The 12044-nt window shown below is 42.4% G+C and overlaps 1 protein-coding gene across 2 annotated transcripts in view; it reads left to right on the forward strand.

The window, feature by feature from the left end:
- The window catches only part of PLXNB2 (plexin B2), a 295006-nt gene that overhangs the window by 160221 nt on the left and 122741 nt on the right, over positions 1 to 12044 (forward strand). For both annotated transcript variants that reach the window (XM_073573427.1, XM_073573428.1), the window contains one exon: positions 9283 to 9316. The gene's annotated coding sequence lies outside the window, so the exon portion shown is untranslated. The remainder of the gene's footprint in view (positions 1 to 9282; positions 9317 to 12044) is intronic.

Consider the following 12044-nt stretch of genomic DNA (forward strand, 5'->3'; position numbering starts at 1 on the left):
GTCTTCCTGCTCTAAGCATGAGAAACCAAGGAGAGATCTGCTCACAGGCCGCACCGAAGCACAAACAGTGTGTCTCTATGATGAGGAACATGTTTGTGCTTCTGGGCGGCCTGTGGGCAGGGTTTCTCCTTGGTTAGTCTGGCTTAGAGCAGGAAGATAAGACTCTGCCTACAGTCCCACCCTGGATCACGAGAACCTCATTAACTGAATACTTTTAACACTGTTTACACAAGAACCACAAGACAGATTTCTTCACCCCAGGTATAATTTTAATCAGTATAACAGCGGCAACATGAAAATGTCTGTAGTTTACTTTGCAAAATCATGCTGACAGGTTAGTTTTTAAGTTTTATAATAAAATGGTATTAAAATGGTAAGGCTGGGTTCACATCATGTCTCGGCAGTCCATTAGACGGCATAACGCGGTGTAACACAGTCCGTTAACGCTGCCATTGCCCTCCATTGTCGGGCGCATCGTGACGCATGCCGTAAAGCGGCACGCGTTCGCGATGTGCCATCATTCAGTGACGGAGCCTCGGACGCTGGCTGCAGCGTTTGAGGCTCCGTCACCGCTAGCGCAGATGAAGCATTTTGAAGCCCAATACTTTAGCTCAAACACTATTTTGTCCTAAAGGACTCCTCTAGCTGCTTTTAAGCTGTGACTTGAATGTTTTCTGGTGATTTAAGATATTCCCTAGCTGTAGTTGTACTGTAAAGATCAGTTCCCCCTGCTCTGTTAGGTGTCAGACGTAACAGCAACCATGTAATGCCAGCATATTAGGGGGATATCCAACCCCTCCAAAAATTATGCTGCTATTCGGATTCTGTATGAATCCAGCAAAAGATTATGCCGTTGGAGGGAATACAAAGGTACAGTAGGAACCCATAAACCTATATGAAAGCCATTTTACTGATCCATACAACTGAGTTTGTATTTGGCCATGAGACCATTGCATAGGCTTGTGCCGAACGATCTGCATGCTGTGTGTAACACAAGAAATTGTTCTGGTAGAACAAGATGGATACATTTCATATTGGCAATGGGAGTTACGAAAAGTCTTCTTCTTTTTTCTTTACAAGTTAAAAATATCTCCGTGCCGACATGTTAATTACTGGGTTACCTATTGTACGATTATGTGAAATAGAAAACATTTCTCTTACAAACATCCTTCTCTGAAAAATAAAGTGAACTAGAAGAGGTGTCTTAGAATAATTACATTAGTTGGCAGATTGAATTATACTTTGTACCATAGGTTACACTTTGCATACTGCCTCATTTATTAAGCAATACCATTGTAATTATCCAGTGTGAATTAAATCCCGCGTTCTGTAAAAAGCCTTTGTGGAATGTAGGAAGTGCATATTGTATGTAGTAGTCACGAAGTACGCTTATTTCCTCACTCTTAGGCCTGTTTCACATTTCCGTTAATTTGACGGGAGGCAAATCCGCCAGAGCGGTTAAAAACGGATCCGCCTCCGTCATGGGCTAAACGGATGCTACAGGATCCGTGTTGTGTACGGATCCGCTGGAGGGGAAATTTAAAGGAACCGCGGTCTGGAAAGCAGAGAGAGAGAATTTTTCCTGCCGCCAGAACGGGATTTGGGGTTAAATTTCTGAACAGGAAATTCTTCCGGGCATGCTCGGGGTGAAAAAGCGGATCCGTGCAGACAAAAAAAAGTTTCATTGTCCATCCACTCAAGTAAGCGGACGCCAAAATTTTGGCGGATCCATCAAAAAACGGATCCAACGGATGACCATCCGTCAAAATCCTCCACTAATGCAAGTCAATGGGGAAAAAAACGGATCCGCCAAAAAAACGGCGGATCCGTCGTTTTTTTTGCAAAACGGCGGATTTTGACTGATGGAAACAAACGGAAGTGTGAAACAGGCCTTAGCAAATCTAGCTGAAAAGGGTATTCTTTTTATTATTACCATAAATAAATTGTAAATTGGCAATATATCACTTTCCTAAAAGTGAAAATAACCTATAATTAAAAGGTCAGTAAGGCTTAAAAACAAGTTGATTTCCAATGTAAAAGCTTCTCAAAATATTACCATATTTGATGATTCTTGATTGCTTTGCATTGGCTCTGTACTTGTGGCTACAATTCTCCAATAAAACTAACATACATTGAATATATTAGACTTCTTTTTCCCCATTTTTTTTCTATACAAAATTTATTTTCAGCCATACTAGTTTTATTATCTGTAAGATTGATCTGAGTTTGCATTTTAGGCTGCATTCACATGGTCTCATTATTTGAAAGGGAATCTGTGAGCTGGGTTTGATATGTAATCTGAGAGCATCATGATGTAGGAGCAGAGAACATTTAGTGACCCTGATGTGCCACTTACTGTGCTGTATTTTTATGTTTCAAATCAATCAGTTTTTTTTATCAGCAGGAGATGATCACTACAGGACAACTGTCCTCATGCCTCCTAGTCCTACCACGCCTGCATCACTGATTAGCAGCGTTCTGTCACAATGTACACAGAAAGCTGTGGTGTGGGCCAGGTTATACAAAGCTAAATATCCAAGGTTTGCTCGATCCACAATGATTCTATTATAACTGCTTCACCTAGTGAATTAAGTGATAAATCCCTGGAATCATGGTCTCTGTCCCTACCTCATATTGCTGTCAGATTGCATAGCAAAAACCTGCTGTCAGATTCTTTTGAATGAAAGTCTCGCCTGCAGCGGTGTGCCTGCTATTGACATGCTCTAGTTGGATCCATTAAGCAGACCACAACACCAAAGACCCATTGGCTAATATATAATTGCCTTGTAATGTTTTAATTTCCTGTTCTGTCCAGATGTCACCGTATCCCAGAATTCCAAATGGAGGTTGTTCACCGACCACCATATTGGGACACCCAATTGATGGAATATGGAAACTGCTGCTGATACCAACCTATTGCATGGTACCACCAGCGGAACACAGTCACACCACACACACACACACACACATGCTATACGCCGTACGTACCACACACTCTGACACTCACGCAGCCTCTTCTGCGGTACCACCAGCGGAACACTTTCGCACTGCGCTTGCGAGAATTCCGCACAGGCGCAGTGAATTATTTGGCTGATCCTGGCGGCAGATGCCTGACGTGTCTACAGGCAGAGGAAGCCAGTCACATTAAAGGGGTTTTCCCACGAACTAAAGTTCATTTTAAAAATTGTCTGTGTCTGACCGTGTACAGAGCATACCACAGCTCCTGGGCAGGGGAGGAAGCAAAAGACAATACTGACATTACAGCAGGGGATAACAGAGGATTCATTTTGTGAGGTAAAATATTTCACTGACTGTTGTTACACAATATTTTACCTCACAAAATGTATCCTCTGCGATCTCCTGCTGTAATGTCAGTATTGTCCTTTGCTTCCTTCCCTGCCCAGGAGCTGTGGTATGTTCCGTACACTGTCAGACGCAAGGGTGTAAGAGAAGGAGCACGGGGGGAGACAGATCAAACGGGACAGCACATGAGAGGAGAACACAGCACAGGAAGGCGAGAGGCAGCAGACAAGGGGGATAGCACATGGGGTAGACAGGTCAAAGAAGAGAGCACAGATGGGAGAAGTCAGCACATGGGGAAAGAGAGAGTGGATAGGTGGGTGAGCACATGGGGGGAGAGATTCTCAACACTTCAAAGCCTGCCCCCATCGTGACATTACCGCCCTCCTGATGCGATGGCATCGGGCCTCCATCTAGTTGGCTAATATTGGGTTAGTGCGATCTCCGTCCTGGATCAAACTTGGCCATTCAAGTCTATTGGTCCATGAATATCTCAAGTAGCACACTGATTCTGTCCTAGTTTCTCCCTCGTGCTGTCCATTTGTTACTGCATGTCCGTTAGGAGGAGTTTTAGAAATCGCCACCAAATTTTATTTTACAGAAGAAAAACTGGTGAATGGTAAATACTGACCAAACACTGGCCATAATCTGATCCAAAACTGTAATGCAAATTGGTCCATTTTTTTTGCATACAAAGCTTCAGATGACACATTCCTAATCTGCATAATGGGGCTCTGTGTCGCTAACCATTCATGAATGACTGAAGTAGCTACTGTAACCAATTCACCCCATGTACGTACATATCGCAGAGAGATTTTGGTATGACGGATACATGTCGCAGAGAGATTTTGGTATGACGGATACATGTCTCAGAGAGATTGTGGTATGACGAATACATGTCGCAGAGATTGTGGTATGACGGATACATGTCGCAGAGATTGTGGTATGACGGATACATGTCGCAGAGAGATTTTGGTATGACGGATACATGTCGCAGAGAGATTGTGGTATGACGGATACATGTCGCAGAGAGATTTTGGTATGACGGATACATGTCGCAGAGAGATTGTGGTATGACGGATACATGTCGCAGAGAGATTGTGGTATGACGGATACATGTCGCAGAGAGATTGTGGTATGACGGATACATGTCGCAGAGAGATTGTGGTATGACGGATACATGTCGCAGAGAGATTGTGGTATGACGGATACATGTCGCAGAGAGATTGTGGTATGACGGATACATGTCGCAGAGAGATTGTGGTATGACGGATACATGTCGCAGAGAGATTGTGGTATGACGGATACATGTCGCAGAGAGATTGTGGTATGACGGATACATGTCGCAGAGAGATTTTGGTATGACGGATACATGTCGCAGAGAGATTTTGGTATGACGGATACATGTCGCAGAGAGATTGTGGTATGACGGATACATGTCGCAGAGAGACTGTGGTGTGACGGATACATGTCGCAGAGAGACTGGTATGACGGATACATGTCGCAGAGAGACTGTGGTATGACGGATACATGTCGCAGAGAGACTGTGGTATGACGGATACATGTCGCAGAGAGACTGTGGTGTGACGGATACATGTCGCAGAGAGACTGGTATGACGGATACATGTCGCAGAGAGACTGGTATGACGGATACATGTCGCAGAGAGACTGTGGTATGACGGATACATGTCGCAGAGAGACTGTGGTATGACGGATACATGTCGCAGAGAGACTGTGGTATGACGGATACATGTCGCAGAGAGGTTGTGGTATGACGGATACATGTCGCAGAGAGACTGGTATGACGGATACATGTCGCAGAGAGACTGCGGTATGACGGATACATGTCGCAGAGAGACTGCGGTGTGACGGATACATGTCGCAGAGAGACTGGTATGACGGATACATGTCGCAGAGAGACTGTGGTATGACGGATACATGTCGCAGAGAGACTGTGGTATGACGGATACATGTCGCAGAGAGACTGTGGTATGACGGATACATGTCGCAGAGAGGTTGTGGTATGACGGATACATGTCGCAGAGAGACTGGTATGACGGATACATGTCGCAGAGAGACTGGTATGACGGATACATGTCGCAGAGAGACTGGTATGACGGATACATGTCGCAGAGAGACTGGTATGACGGATACATGTCGCAGAGAGACTGGTATGACGGATACATGTCGCAGAGAGGTTGTGGTATGACGGATACATGTCGCAGAGAGGTTGTGGTATGACGGATACACGTCGCAGAGAGGTTGTGGTATGACGGATACATGTCGCAGAGAGGTTGTGGTATGACGGATACATGTCGCAGAGAGGTTGTGGTATGACGGATACATGTCGCAGAGAGGTTGTGGTATGACGGATACATGTCGCAGAGAGGTTGTGGTATGACGGATACATGTCGCAGAGAGGTTGTGGTATGACGGATACATGTCGCAGAGAGGTTGTGGTATGACGGATACATGTCGCAGAGAGGTTGTGGTATGACGGATACATGTCGCAGAGAGGTTGTGGTATGACGGATACATGTCGCAGAGAGGTTGTGGTATGACGGATACATGTCGCAGAGAGGTTGTCGTATGACGGATACATTTGCTTGCACACGTTTTTCTGCGTCTTTCTTTTGCTGTGAATGGTACTGTTGTCAATACGGCTCTACTAACCAGATTACAATAGATTAGCTAGTCATCACTTGGCTTATACTCATGTATGGCAAGTTCTTCAAATGTTTACAAAATATCATTTCAGATAAGTGTTTGGCAGGCAAAAATTGTTTAGCAAGGCAGGTCACATTTGAGTCAGATGGCTCATATTTCAGTCAGATAAATAGACAATCAAGGGAGTGTTCACATGGGTAGATACAGTGTGGATTTTCCACTAGGAAAGTCTGCAGCACAATACTATAGCAGTAAACTGGGTGGGATTATACCAAATCATTTCCCCATGTCGCAGACAGAATCCTTGCAGAAATTGACCTGTGCGGCAGATTTTAAATTACGGCATATCAATTTATGCTGCAGATTTTCGCTGTGGATTTCACCGCTGAGAAATCCACTGCAAAATCCTCCACTGATCCTTGTGATTTGTACTGATTCTAGTCTGTACAATTTATGTTTCATGAACATTCTCTTGTGGCTTTTTTCCCCAATTTGTGCGAAAATAAATATAGTTTAAAAAGAAAATAAGCTATGGTACTATGTAAAATTTTTAGACAGGTGTGGGAAAATGCTACAAAGAAAGAACACTTTAAAAAATGTTTTTTGCAGAGTGAGTGAACAAAGGAGATATGTTAATCTAATCAATATTTGAAGTAAACCACCCAATGCCATCACAGCATAAACTTTTAAAGGTACACTTGTCACTTGCCCGCAGTTTTTAAAGGAATTCAGTGGGGAGGTTGTTCCAAACATCTTGAAGAATAATCACAGATCTTCTCTGGATGAAGGCTGGAACACATCCTTCTACCCTATTGTAATCCCATACCTGCTCGATTATGGTGAGATCTGAGCTCTGTGAGGTCCAAATGATCACTTCCAGGACTCCTTGTTCTTTAATACTGTAAAGATAGTTCTTAATGAGATTGACTGTATGTTTTGGGTCGTTGTCCTACAGCAGAATAAACGTTGAGACGATCAGACTCCTCTTTGATGGTATTACATGATGCATAATTGTCAGCCTTTATTTCTCAGCATTGCGGGCTCCAAGAAATGGCCAATGTTTAGGACCGTCGATGCAGTGGTCGGCCAAGGAATTTTAGCACTGCTCATGAAAAATACATAATGCTCACTTTCCTTTGAAATTGTAAGATGTCCAACATTGCAATCAGTTCAGAACTGGCAGCAACCAGTGGGACCTAGCTACACCCATCTACTGTATAGAGACATCTGGCCAAAAGTGGTCTTCAAGGACAAAAAGCCATACATTGTACAAGGAATCAAGGCCATACTACTCAACTATGCATGAAATCTAAGACTATGGGTACAGAAAAACGGCAGCAGGTTCTCTTGACTGATGAGTCAAAATGGGAAATATTTGTCTATAATAGAGGGCAACCTGTTTGTCAGAAGGCTGGAGAGTGGTACAATAATGAGTGTCTCCGGCCACCCTGCAAGTTTGGGGTTTAACATCAGTCAATGGAGTAAGGAATTGGTACTCAGTGCTGATAAACTATTCACACTGCCACAGTATCTTTGATAGTATTTTTTCCACACCTGCCTAAAAGCATAGTACAATGTGTTTGCCTTGCAATGATTGGGACAAAAAAAGCCACAAATTTTGGCTCACATGAATACACCCTCAATGGCCTGTTTATCTGATTAATTAGCATTATAGATTTAGTGTGACTTTAAACAGGAAAATGAAAGTAGGATCTCAAGTCTGGTAATTACAAGCCATTTTCATCATGTGCAGGCTGAAAGTGCATCTAATGTTCCCCTATCTGCATTCTATATTTAGTGCCCATGGAAACTTGTAAGGCTCACAATAATTACCTTTTACAAAGAATCGCATCTGGGTGTTTTAGAAAAATACTTTAGTGTTTACTGAAAACTCACCGGTTTGTTAAAAATTGTAGTCGTTTTGCTCATTCAAGCACCAAGCTTAGGGAAATTTTCTCTGGGGTCCAGTATTCCAGTAGTGATAGACTAGTATTGGGGTGTTTGCACACGCTGCGGATTCTGCCGCGGATCCACAGCAGATTTGGCCGCTGCGGATCCGCAGCAGTTTCTGCTGTGTTGTACAGTACCTTTTTATACACTATGGAGAAAAAAACCCCAGACGTTGCGGAATTTTCCGCGCGGATTTGCTGCGGTTTCAAAACCGCAGAAAGAATTGACATGTCAATTCTTTCTGCGGATTCCGCTGCAGTTTGCCATCTCCGTTGTGGAGATGAAAAACCGCAGCCTAATCCGCAGATACCTGTGGATTTTGCAAAATCCGCGCGAAGCAATCCGCAGCAGAATCCGCAGCGTGTGCACGTACCCTTAGGCTATGTTCACACATTGCATTTTTGCTGCACTTTTTAATGCAAATTTTAAGTTGCGTCTTACAGTACCATCAAAAGCTATGAGATTTCAGAAATCTCATGCACTGTTTTTTTTCCTGACTGAATTGGAAAACTGCTTCGGTTTTTTTTAAAACTGCAGCACGTCACTTCTTTATGCGTTTTTTGTAGCCATAGAAAGCTATGCGTCAATGCAAAAAAAAGTGGGGGGAAAAAGCATGTACAGCAGTATGTAAAAGACTTTTGATTTTGTGATTTTCCAAAGTTTAAACCATAATTTCTTGTTCTCCTTACATGAGAATGGTAGTTAGGATTAGTACAGTTTAATTAAATTAGTGATATGTGAAAAGAAAACATTGGCGGATCAAGGTGTGAGATTAACCTATGCCAGACCAATTCACCTCCCCTCGCGGTTACATTTGTAGTTGTTTATTTTTTCATGAACTCATGTTAACTTTTTGTTCAGAATAACTAGATCAATTTGCCCTATTTTCCAAAATGGTTTTATGGCTTCACATACAACTTGCATTAATTGTCCTAACACTTTGCATTGTTCATGCTTCTGTGGTGGAAGCAAAGCTGAATTTTGGGATCCTGAAAAATGCAGCAAAACCTACTTTTTGTAACCAGCTTCCTTACTGCCAAGAGCTTGTTTTGCCTACAGAAAAAAAAAACACATCAAAAACACAACATGTGAACATTTCCTAAATCCCCTTGTGTCAAGCAAGTTCAAGTATTGTGCACGGCTCCTCATTCTGTTACTGATTATAGGGTGTGCAAAAATAACTTTTAATATCTGTGAAACTTGTATAATAGTAGATCATAAAAATCAACTTCAGGTTATATAACCAAAAATATTCCATCTTTGTGAAAACTTTTATTTTTAGATGTGATCACTTGAGTTGGTAAATATATTTTTAGTGTATATGACAGTTTAGTAAAGTATTCACTTGTTTTTTTTTCTTTATAGGGAATAATCCCAAATTTGGAAAACAGAACTTAAGGTAAGAAAGTAAACCATGTAAGTATTTGTACTTTTGCACTATATCACTAAAAAGAAAACTTTTTTTTTTACAGCACCACTCCAGCTTTTTTATTGTTTATTGCAGGGCTGGAGTAGTGGTACTAATCTTAAGCTCCCAGTCCCTAGTATTATACTTACCAGCCACTATCTTCATCTGTTGTTGGCACCGCTCCAGTCGTCTTCTGCAGGTTGTGACCCACCAGATCACTCCAGTGTATGCTGGGCAATCCGGAAATCACAACTCAATGCATGTCTATGAGAGCCAGAACGAGACTTCACAGACTTGCATTGAGAGCTTGTGATCATCATTACCTCTGACTTCCGGTCAGTCAGAAGTTGTGGTCACAAGATGGCGGATCGAGACCAGAGCGGTACCGGGTACAGCTGAAGACAGCGGCCAGTAAGTATATTAATAAGGTCAGGGAACTTCGATTAGTTGCACCACTCCAGTGGTGAAATAAAAAAAAGGCCACCGGAGTGGTGCCTTGAAATGTTCTAAAACTAAGGCTGACTATACACTTTAGATGGCCGTTGGCCAAACAAGCCAGCTATTCCTCCAGAGCGCAACAAACAATACGCACTCAACTCTTCTGAGCTTGTCTGTTTTTTTACGGAAATGGGAGGAAACGTGGCCAAACGCATTTAACTATGGTCAGCTGAAATTGCACGTTACATGGTGAGCTGTTCCTGTTTAAAATGCTGTTTGGTGTTCAGTCAGTGTTTGACGCGTGTGAAGAGAGCAAAAGGATCGGGCACTTTAATTTTCAGTATTTCCAATTTTTTTGCATATAAGCCACTGCCAGAGGTGTCTGGTTGCAGTTATTTCTCTCTTCCTCATTCAAAGCACATGCTGCTTGGCGGACTGAGCATGCATAAGTATAGCGGGTGTCAGAAGGATCGTGGTGTTCAGCTGACGACTATTGAAGTGTAAGTTACTGCCAGACACCTCTGGCTGTGGTTTCATTCCTTTAGGAAGAAAAGGATTGGGCATGCCGAAAGCCAACAGTCTGATGCTCATTTCCCCTGAAAGCTATACTGCAGTAAGTGGTTTCTGGTTTAGCATGGTGGGCAGTGATGTCATGGGTATGGCCCCCTTACGCCACGTGCATCTTGTGTAAATGGGAGAGAACAGAATTTACCAGATGGCTTATGAAATAGAATTACACAAAGCTATGAGGCCAAAAATTGCTTGAACGTCTCTAAAAGTGTATAATTAAAGAATCAAACCCAAACTAATTTCATATTGCATTTCTTGATTATTATTTTTTTTTTGGTCCCACAAAAGTACTTTTTCAATTAGATCTATAGATTGTACTAATTGAGATTAGTCCTTACCTATTTCTCTCTTAGGCCGGGGTACGATTTTTCATCCATATTGTCATCTGTGTGCATATTTTAAATCAATGTGACGTCCGTTTTTAAGCAGCAACATTTTAAAATGCACATGATCAAATAATCTAATACGGTATTCTATGTTAATGATTGCAAGTTATCTGTAAAAATCAAATTGAATACAGATGTTCTGTATGGGATCTGTTATTTTTCTTGTGCAACTACAGACTTGAATGGACCAATCTCATCTGACACTCAGAAGAGAATAGTTATGCTGCAATTATTTTCATTGGAACACTCGGTCTGTGAAAAAATGGTCATCTAAACCAACCCTATTGATTTCCATTGGTCAGTGTGCTGTCTGATTTTTACTCGGTAAGCACATATTGGTATTGTGCACTCATCGGAACGAGCCCCTATATGAGGGGCTTCTGATAAGTCTTTGGCTTTACCCAGAAAGAAACGAGATAGGAAGATGAAACATTATATTTATTCCACATACTCTCCACTGAAGTCAACACACTTATCACATCGCTATTCCAAGTTCTGTAAGCCTTGCAAAAAGAAGGATTTCGGTTGTGCATCAAACCAAGCATCCGTAACAGCCATGGCATCAGAAATGGTGTGAAATTTGGTACCCTTGAGGTGTTTCTTCAGGTTTGGAAACAGATGATAGTCGGATGGAGCTAGATCTGGTGAATAAGGTGAGTGGTCAACCAGCTGGAAGCCCAGCTCCAGTTTTGCCTTTTGTCGCTTGTGCAGTGTGAGCGGAGGCGTCTTACAGGAACAAGATTCCTTTGGACAGCTTGCCCGCGCCTTTTGGCTTTCAGAGCTGCCTTCAATTTGTCCAAAAGTTCAATATATTACCTTGCATTGATGGTGGAACCCTTTTAAAGGTAGTCCACTAGCAGCACGCCCTCCTTATCCCAGAACACATACGCCATCACATTAGTGGCTGATTTTTGCACCCTGAACTACTTTGGACAAGGAGAACCACTGTGCATCCACTCTTTTACCTGCACCTTGGTTTCAGGGACATACAATTAAATCCAGGTCTCGCCCATAGTGACCAGTCAATCCATGAAGTTCTTATCAGTATGGAAATGCTGACAAATGGACCGGGAAGTTTTCACTCGCATGCTTTTCTGATCTGTTGTCAAACATTTGGGGACCCACTTTGCAGATAGCTTCTTGATGTCTAAATGTTCAAGGGTAATTACGCAAACACGTTCACGGGAAATCTCCATGATGTCTGCTATTACTTTAGCTGAAATTCGACGATTCTCCAGTATGAGGTTGTGCACAACATTGATGATCTCTTGAACAACAACCACTCTCGGTTGTCCAGGACGTTCCTCATTGTTGATGCTGAAGTG

Source organism: Dendrobates tinctorius, unplaced genomic scaffold (assembly GCF_039654945.1).
Source record: "Dendrobates tinctorius isolate UK_male_01 unplaced genomic scaffold, ASM3965494v1 ptg000035l, whole genome shotgun sequence".
Lineage (NCBI taxonomy): Eukaryota > Metazoa > Chordata > Amphibia > Anura > Dendrobatidae > Dendrobates > Dendrobates tinctorius.